Here is a 10059-nt window from a genome sequence, read left to right as displayed (position 1 = left end):
AAAAATGTTAAGAGTTTTACATGCATAAAACGATTCTAAATGCACATAAATGAGGAATGAAAGGGACAAATGAACATTGAAGGTTACTTCTACCTTCACTGAAGACGTGACTGTCAAAGACAAAATGTGACAGATCAACACGGACAAAACCTTCGTGTTTCGCTGTGATTGCTTTAATTCAATTATGTTTCTCACCTTTTTTATGAAATGTTGGCTCTTGCAACTTTCTCTGGCTCCATTTTGGGTGATTTTGCAGCCGTGATCAAAAGATAAGCAGAGACTTGAGGTAAGAAACAGTAGTGAATTCCTGATATAACTCCAGATCCCGTCTTTGGCAACAATCACGTCTTCAGTGAAGGTAAAAGTAACCCTAAATGTTCATTTATCCCTTTCATTCATCGTTTATCATCATTGAGAAGCAGTTGTTCTCTGCATGTAAAACTACAATTGCAAAACTATGAAAACACGCTAACATTTTTGGCTTTCTGGAATGGACTTACGTTATTTCTTAGCTAAAAATTGGTTTCAGTTTGAGACAGACCTTCTGCAACAGATTAGTGGCTCTAACCAAGCTTCCGCTCTGTATCATAATAAGCTTGAAAAAGTATGTGTTTCAACAAACTTCTTTGTGAACTATTTAACACGTGTTTGTCAAGGCAGACTGTTTGGCTAGCTGCTGGTACATGTGCTAACGGACATATCGTAAGGTGAGTGCGCATTACGTACTTTATTTATCCCTGAAGTCCCAACTGAAGGTCTGCTAGTGTAAAGTATACCTTATGCAGCGAGACACGTATCAGTTACATACAGTATTGATTCCGCTGTAAGGTTGGCTTAATTGCTATGATACCCTCCAATTTAGCGACCTACGGCCCCACCCACTTCCGGCAAACACCAGCAACAGCTTCAGCGTACCCAAGTATGGATAACAGGACATGTGACCGATCACCACCACCCGGGTGAGTTCATGGGCTTTGTTTACTGTTTGCTTGACATCCAAGCTTTAGTAATATTCATCAGAAAAAAAGATTTATTCTTTAAAAAATCGACTAAAAATAGCATAATACTGGTCAACTTACATTCATATACTCGATTCATAAAAAAAGATGTATATTATACTCACTATATTATTTTTTGTATGGCAAATTGTCTGTCAAAAATGGCTGTCTTTTAATAATAACCCTGATCATAATCCCAATACGTTTACATTTTTACAAGGGTAACTCAGTGGCCCTGGGCTGTGGCGCCCCACCAACACAATTTTTCTTCAACTATAAAAATGATATATGATACATTTCCAGAAACTGCGAATAAGGCAGCTGGGATAGGCTCCAGCATACCCACGACCCTAGTGAGGATAAGCGGCATAGAAGATGGACGGATGGACATTTCCAGAAAGGATACAAAATATGATGTAATAATAAATAAGCCAGAAAAAAGACAACACAAATCTAAAATACTTCAAAATACTTCACAATATTTCACAAGCGCCCCTTAAATTGAATTTGACTTACATCCTTATTTACACAAATAAAAGTCTCAGTCAAGAATGGCAGTTAGCTTACAGCCTCCAAGTAGCGTTAGCTTATTTGATCACATGCTATCCATCACGTGGGGTTGAAAAAGCCATGATTTACTGCAGCTCCTTACCTTTTATCTTTGGGTCGTTTCTCCTCTTCTTTCTAAATCGTGAACCCGATGGCTTTGACTTTCTCTTTTCCGTGTTTTGTTGACAGAAATTAACAACACTTAATCGTCATCTCCCGCCATCACTCAAGTAGCAGTCAAGGCTAAACCAAATCATATTGACTCACAATTCCCTCCTCTTCATTTCACATTTTTGTCGTGCAATAACATCTCTTTGAGACTCTTCATCTGCGATATATTTCATATATTAAGAAGGAAATGTTTTATTTTTGAGCGATTACTGTTGGAATTGACTTTTTTAACCTTGTAATTAAGCTGAGGGCCCATGGCCCCACCCCCTGACGTTTGATGACGTTTGAGCAGCCAGGTGGTGCAAGTATCCCGCCTGTAGAGGGCACCCAACTGCCATACATGTTGTGACTTGATGACGAAATGAGCTGTGCAATAATGAATAGGATTTTTTTTCCTTTCTCCTTCGCGGCCCTCCCCTATAAAATGCCGCCCTGGGCAACTGCCCACATGGCCCATAGTTAGAAGCACCACTGGGTAAGGTTAGAAGGGTGGGGCCTGGCACTGGAGAGAGCTGCGGACACTTTTAACCTAATTTGTTCCCCTTCAGTTTCAGTTAGGTTATTTTTCCTAAGTATACCCACAAGACGCCATCCCTGGTATTGATGGTCTTCCAAAAATATCCACAGAGAAGGGGCTCCCCTCAGACGCACTGTCAGCAGCATTAACTCTGTAACTTACGATATTGCTACGTATTTGGCCAACACCTTAGCACCCCTGGTGGACAAAACACCACATAACCTCCAAAACTCAGTGGACTTTGTTGAAAAAATCTGGAAACTGAAACTATGGTTTCATTTTTGCCCAGAAAGGAGGGATCTGAACTCCTTTAAAGGAACAGCACCAAGTCAGTGGTACAGACATGTGGATGACACTCGGGTCTAAAATAGAAGCCTTCACCGAGCACATTAACTCAGTGGACAAAAACATCAAGTTCACATGTGAGGATGTCCAAGACAATAAGTTGGCTTTTTTGGACTGTGACGTCCACATTGACGATGACAGGGGACTCCATGTTGGACTCCATGAAAACCCCCACACACTGACCAATACCTACTTTTTGACTCACACCGCCCACTGGGACACAAACTGGGCAGTGTCACAACCCAACAGCACAGAGCTGATAATGTGTCCACCAGCCCACATGCCAAAGAGAAAGAGCGTGAGCACCTGAGGGATTCCCTCAAAACCTTTGGTTACCCCAGCTGGTCGTTTGTGAAAAGTGCATCTCGTTCCAAAAAGAACAAAAGCCATGTGGATGAGGAAGAAAAGAGAAGCAGATGCAATAACATTGTCATCCCGTATCTGAGAAACTCAGAAGGATTTTTAACAAACAGGATTTTTAACCAGTGAACTTCAAACCTGCTAACACAGAGACAGGTCGGTCCACCCATAGACAGGCCCCCATACCTAGAAGAACAATCTGGTGTATGCCGTCCAGTCCAGTGCAGTTAGTAATTCAATGATTTTATATTGGGGAAACCAAGCAGCCGCCAAGCGGGCGCACATCACTCATGATGAGGGCGTGTGCACAAAGCAAAATGGCTGCTCCGAAGCACACAGTAGATGTCACGAGACCAGAACGCGACCACAAAGTAGCCGCATCACTGTATAAGCCGCAGTGTTCAAAGCGCGAGAAAAAAGAAGATATACATCGGATATTACGGTAACCTTAAATGTTCATTTATATGAACTGTATTTACTGTATACGCATTTCAAATACTTTTCTGCATGTAAAACTATAATCGTAAAAATATAAAAACGTGTTTGGACATATTTGGTTTTTTGGAACGAATTAATTGGATTTACATTATTTCTTATGGGAAAAATGTATTTGGTTAGCGTCCGTTTTGGTTAAAGTTGGACCTTTTTGAACGACACGAACTAAGGTCCCACTGTATACTTAATGTCAGTTAAAATGGAGGCAAAGCCTCATGAAGTTTGCGGCAGTTTTTTTAATGTGATTTTTATTTGTATTACTTTTATCGATAATTTTTGAAAACAGGCTACAAGCAGGAGCCGTTAATGCTGCACTATAAAGAACTTTGACAAAAAATGTTCTACAAATAAAATGATAATTCACACTATTCAAACTGTTACTGTTCCACGTGTCTGCATTATTGCCCTTTAAAAAAAAAAACGAAAATCTTGTTAACTATTATATATTACTGTATTCCATATTTATTGGTTTTATTGGACAATTACCTGCAAGCACTTTTCATTTTTTTTAATCTTTAATTTTAAAAATCATTAAAGCTGTTTTCACAACAGCTAGCCGTTTCATGTTTCGCATTGTGTTACCTTAGCGTGCCCAAAATGAAGCATGACCTTAAAAGTGAGGTACGTACTGAACCGTGATTGGCGCGTCGTTACACCGCCTCTGGTGATGGGATCAAAACAGACACAAAAAAACCAAACAAACAACGATCACATTGAAACATCCCAGCATTCCCTGCAGTGCAATTGGAAAAGCGGTACCAGCTGTCACGTCGGTGATCATAGTCATTCACAGGTGTTTTTCTTTTTAGGGGGGTTAGTTGGTGACGATTGCAGCAGTTATCTCTAGCAACACCTGCTTGTTAGGGTACGGGGCCCACAAGGGAGCAGAAGCCTAACATTTGACATTATGAAATGACATATGTCAAAATCCATGTAGGGGGTCACCAATCAATAGCTGAATGCCTGGCAGAATCCCAAATGAAAGGTGAATCAATGTCATCTCTACCTTTGTGTATTGGGACAACCTGGAGAAAAAATAAAATGCGTGTCCTGTCTTTTTTTTTGTGTGTGTGCAGGATAACATTGATTCAAGGTGGTGGGGTTTTTGTACAAGGTCACAGCATCGTCGTTGCAATGCATTGTGGGTGAATTTAGTTTTGCTTTACTGTTTCATTGCAGAAACATCGTGGAGGATCCACCTTTACTCTCACAAGGACAAAATACTTCAGTAAGAATGATGTTTTTCTGCACAGAAACTTTTATTTTCCGCACCATTATTGAAATGCTGCTCCTTTTCATGACTCGCAATCGCTACTTGTGAAAATAATGTTTGCTCACAAACGGGTGCGTCTATCGCTTTTATGTAACGTGAAATTGGTCACATCGTTGAAATCAAGTAGACTCTCAAAAGACGTGAAAAAATAGTATAATAAAAGACAAATTATGAGTATAAGGTCAGAGCCATACTGCCAAGGCAAAAATAATTCCAGTACAATACAGTCATAAAGTGACAAGATAAAAGTTGTCAACTTCTAAGAGTAAAGTCGAAAGAAAAATATAGATATTCTACCAAGTTGGAGTATTATGAGGAAAAGTCATATTTTACAGGAATAAAGTCATAATATTCAAAATGTCATTGTAGCAACTCAAAATGATTCTCAGTAGTTTGTGTGGCCCCCACGTGCTTGTACGCATGCCTGACAACGTCGGGGCATGCTCCTAATGACACTACGGATGGTGTCCTGGGGGATCTCCTCCCATATCTGGACCAGGGCATCAATGAGCTCCTGGACAGTCTGAGGAGCAACCTGGCGGTGCCGGATGGACCTAAACATAATGTCCCAGAGGTGTTCTATTGGGTTTAGGTCAGGTGAACGTTGGGGCCAGTCAATGGTATCAATTCCTTCATCCTCCAGGAACTACCTGCATACACTAGCCACATGAGGTCGGGCATTGTGGTGGACCAGGAGGAACCCAGGTCCCACTGCACCAGCGTAGGTTCTGACAATGTGTCCAAGGATTTCATCCCGATACCTAATAGCAGTCAGGGTGCCATTATCTAACCTGTAGAGGTCTGTGCGTCCTTCCAGGGATATGCCTCCCCAGACAATCACTGACCCACCACCAAATCGGTCATGCTGAATGATGTTGCAGGCAGCATAACGTTCTCCACGGCATCTCCAGACCCTTTCACGTGTGTCGCATGTGCTCAGGTTGAACTCTCATCAGTGAAGAGCACAGGGCACCAGTGGTGTAGTTGCCAATTCTGGTGGTCTATGGCAAATGCCAATCGAGCTCTATGGTGCTGGGCAGTGAGCACAGGGCCCACTACAGGACGCCGGGCCCTCAGGCCACCCTCATGGAGCCTGTTTCTGATTGTTTGGTCAGAAACATTCACACCAGTGGCCTGCTGGAGGTCATTTTGTAGGGCTCTGGCAGTGCTCATCCTGTTCCTCCTTGCACAAAGGAGCAGATACCGATCCTGCTGAGGGTTGAAGGACCTTCTACGGCCCTGTCCAGCTCTCCTGGAGTAACTACCTGTCTCCTGGAATCTCCTCCATGCGTCCAGGTACCGCAGTGATGCCTTGGTCCAGATCTGGGAGGAGATCCCCCAGGACACCATCCGTAGTCATTAGGAGCATGCCCCGACGTTGTCAGGCATGTGTACAAGCACGTGGGGGCCACACAAACTACTGAGTCATTTTGAGTTGCTACAATGACATTTTGGCAAAATGGACCAGTGTGCTGCATCATTTTTTCACTTTCATTTTTGGGGTGTCTTTGATTTCCCCCCTCTATAGGGTGATCATTTTCATTTCTATCAAATGATGTGGCATCATTTTGTTACTAATACATCACCCACTTATTATCAGGAAAGATATTCAAGATCATGTTCAGATCAGTTTGTACGCACGGTATGAGTAGTGCTTAACTTCACGCATGTCCCTACGTACAAGTACAAGTTGATAAATTCCACACTTTACGTTGGAGCGTTCTTACGCATGCTCTACACACACACCTGTGCGTAAGTACTCTTCATAAATGAGCCCCCAGGTTTGTTTTTTTGTACTTTGAGTGACTCTGGTTTCCATTCGATGCTTACTTGCTTTGCTTTGCTTGTTTATTTTGCTGCTTTGGTCAACTTCTATTTTTTTGTAGTTTGTATTTCAGTTTTCTCCTCAACTTTATTTTAGCTTCTTTCTACACTCTATACCAACTTGTTACCTTCTTTGTATCTTATTGTTTCATAAATGACCTCCTACTGTATATTTAACATTTGTCTGTGCATCTCAAACTCCTCGTTAAAATGTAAAAGACGTATCCGGCCACATCATTATGGAGCCACATGAACCAAGTCATGGAGCAGCAACCCTCACCTTCTCCAACTAATGCTTGTTGAAACCTTGTCATCCCACCTTCTCAGACTCACTACTGCAAATTAAGCGAGCCCAATGTAGAATAGAGCCTCCATCATTAACTGGAGCAGTTTTTTTTTGTTACTCGCATTGCCTTCGTTCCACTCACACACAGACCCGCCCCTCCCTGTCGAAAGAAACCAACCTGTAGACGTGTCTCTAGTGACTTAAGAACATCATGATTTGCCATTTAGATTTTTTTTGCAAAGGCTGTGCTCTGTTCCTTCCCCTGGGCCGGCCATATGATTGTTCCATTGAGGTACTCCCTGCCTTCACCCAGGTTATATAATATACCTAAACCGGAACGACAGGCCCGGGAAGATTACATATTCCTGCACGCATTCTTACCCAACCAGAGAAGGAGGTTTGGCTAAACGGTTGAATTTTGCCATGACACCACAGCAAATTCCAATAGTTGATCTGATCACAGCGACAGAATCAGCTATTAGGAAAAATAACCTAACTGAAACCGAAGGGGAACAAATTAGGTTGAAAGTGTCCGCAGCTCTCTCCAATGCCAGACCCCCCTCCTAACCTTACCCAGTGGCGCTTCTTACTATGGGCCACATGGGGGAAAGGGAGAAAAAAAAGTATTATTGTTCATGCATTCCTCTTGACCACGAGGGGCAGGTGTCTTTTTTGTTAAAAAGGAAAAATGGCTATCTGAGACCATGCATCAATTATCACTCTCAATGCCGTGACCATTAAGAACATATCCATACTTCGCGCGGGAATGTTGTTACGCATGCTCTATGCACACGCTTGATGAATGCGTTCCTCGGAACAGACGTCGCAGAAAGTCATCCATGAACTGCCACAGCCAAAAGTCTTGCCCTCTTTCTTCTTAAAGGAATAGTTGTTTTTTTGTTTTTTTTTCACATGAAGGTGTATGACATTCCCATCAGCAGTGTAGTGTATCAACGGTGACTTACCCCCCACTTTGTTCCGTGAGGGGAGTTATGGTCGGATTTCGGTGAGGAGGAACATAGTTCCAGTTATTTTCCGGGGATGCAGTTAGTCGTTTCTCTTAAGCTGGAGTTACATCCCAACGTATGTGTTACCACACATGCAGGCTTTGCAAATTTTGGGAAATTTGTTGGCAGCATGTAGAGGAAGTAGCAAGTGTGTCGTACTTAGGGATTCGTGACACCCACGTGCTCGCCACTCGCCCTCCGTTGGTAGCTTTTAGATCGTGAGTTCGGCGTACGACTCGTGTGTCCTAGGTGTGCGTCATGTAAGGCTGTTGTATGTTTCACTCACTGGGGACGTACGATGTGTGGGCATCGTACGAGGCTCGTGAAGCCCACTCACTTCGATTGCAAGATGGGTGTGCTGATTTCCTACGGCACCTACGGCTATGGTGACCGAGAGGACCAGAGTGTACAGCGGGAAGAGCCGCCCGCGGTCGCCGGGTAAGGTGAATTAATGCCGGGTACGGAATGTGAGCAGCCGCTGTGCGTCCACGTAGGTTGGGACAACCAGAGTGTACAGCTGGAGGAGTCGCTGGCTGCGGGAGGAGCTGCTTCCGTGGCCGGGCAATGTACACAATGTACTTTTAAACTTTGCATGCTGTCTGCGGGTTTGAAAATCCGTGCAAACAATGTGCATGTCTCTTGCGATATTCCCCATTTTTACACATCGCCAGCAAGTAGGAGGAGGTACGTCGGGATTTAACTACGAATTTATTGTTGTAACTTTGAACAAATTTTCCCCCCTTGCAGTAAAGCAAAGATAAGTAATGGTAGACGAACAAAGTCATACTGTTATGGGATTTTTTTCCTCATAATTTTACTAAAGAATTTCATTAATGTTATGACAAACGAGCTACATGGACCGAAATAGTTTCTTTATCGGGTTCAGAAGATCGTCTAACAAGTATTTTTTAATTATTTAATGACGCACTCCTGATCTAAATTTTAAGGCCAGTTGAAAAATTGCACATGTTTGCATTTTGCACATTTGGATCTTATGCAGGTTCTAATTAGAGCTTCATAATGCAAAAAGAAGAAATGGCAGTGAGACCATTAAGATGAAGTAAGCAATTTAGTACAAACAAGCATTAACGTGAAATAGGCTGATTTAAAACTTTAAGACCACAGCCTTTAAAAAATGCGGATTCAATGTCATTTTCTGTAGCATCTCTTCATGGCAAAGGCAAAAAAGATTATTCTCTTTGAACACGCTCGGATTGTTGAGCTGCATAAGCACGGTAAGACAGTCATTACAGTATAAACTTCTTTCAAGATCCTGAGGGTTATGGTGAAAAAATGTCACCAGCCCTGAGCCGGAGGAACCCACTGGCTTTCTGTCAAGGTACAGGATGATCCGACAAGGAGATCGCACCTCAGGTGTTTTCCACACGGCACAGTGGAGAGGGCGCCATCATGATCTGGGGTGCTTTTTCCTTCGATGGAACAAGCATCAGGAGCTGGTGCAGGGGGTGTCCCTCATGACTGAAGGCCCTCGTTTGTGTAGTAATGACTGGCTTTTTCAACAGGACAACGCCGCAGTTGTCACTGACAAAGGACTTCTTCCACAGGAATAACCTCACTCTTTTGGACCATCCTGTGTGTTCTCCTGATTTAAATCCAATTGAGAACATTTGAGGATGGATGGCAAGGGAGGTTTGTAAAAATGGACATCAGTTCCATGAAGCTATCTTCAGCACCTGGAGCAACATTCCCACAAGCCTCCTGGAAACCCTGGAAGCTCAAGATCCAACAGTGCAAAATGGAAATTCTTGCAATTTTTCAATTACAGTTTTTATCAGGGGTTATATTACCAAATGAATATAAGACCGCTACATTCTTGTAAGATTACAACTTTTTTTTCTAGTAGTATTCCAACCTGATTCTTCGTATTTTCTTGTAGTTTTCCATTTGAGTTCTTTTCAATCCCCTGAGTAATGAACACCTGAATGAAGGCTAGCTGTGTGAAGTGGACTAGTGGTCCGACAAGTCGATAGAGTCCCCATTCAGCGCGACGCCTCTATCGCCAATCAAGGAAGATAATCTTTTGAATTAAGAACGAGAGAAAAAAAACAGGGTTAACACTTTTGATGTGATAAGAGGCCTTTTGTCAGCGCGGGCGATGGTATTTTAATTAAATATATGAAGACGCGGTCGTGGCCCAGATGCCGGAGTCTAAACAAAGATAGCATCATCTAATCAAAGCCAAGCCCCGAGTGTTTCAAGGGCAGAATTATTTT

The sequence above is a fragment of the Dunckerocampus dactyliophorus genome, chromosome 15 (genome assembly GCF_027744805.1).
Source record: "Dunckerocampus dactyliophorus isolate RoL2022-P2 chromosome 15, RoL_Ddac_1.1, whole genome shotgun sequence".
Classification (NCBI taxonomy): domain Eukaryota; kingdom Metazoa; phylum Chordata; class Actinopteri; order Syngnathiformes; family Syngnathidae; genus Dunckerocampus; species Dunckerocampus dactyliophorus.
Note: the sequence above shows the minus strand (reverse complement) of the source record.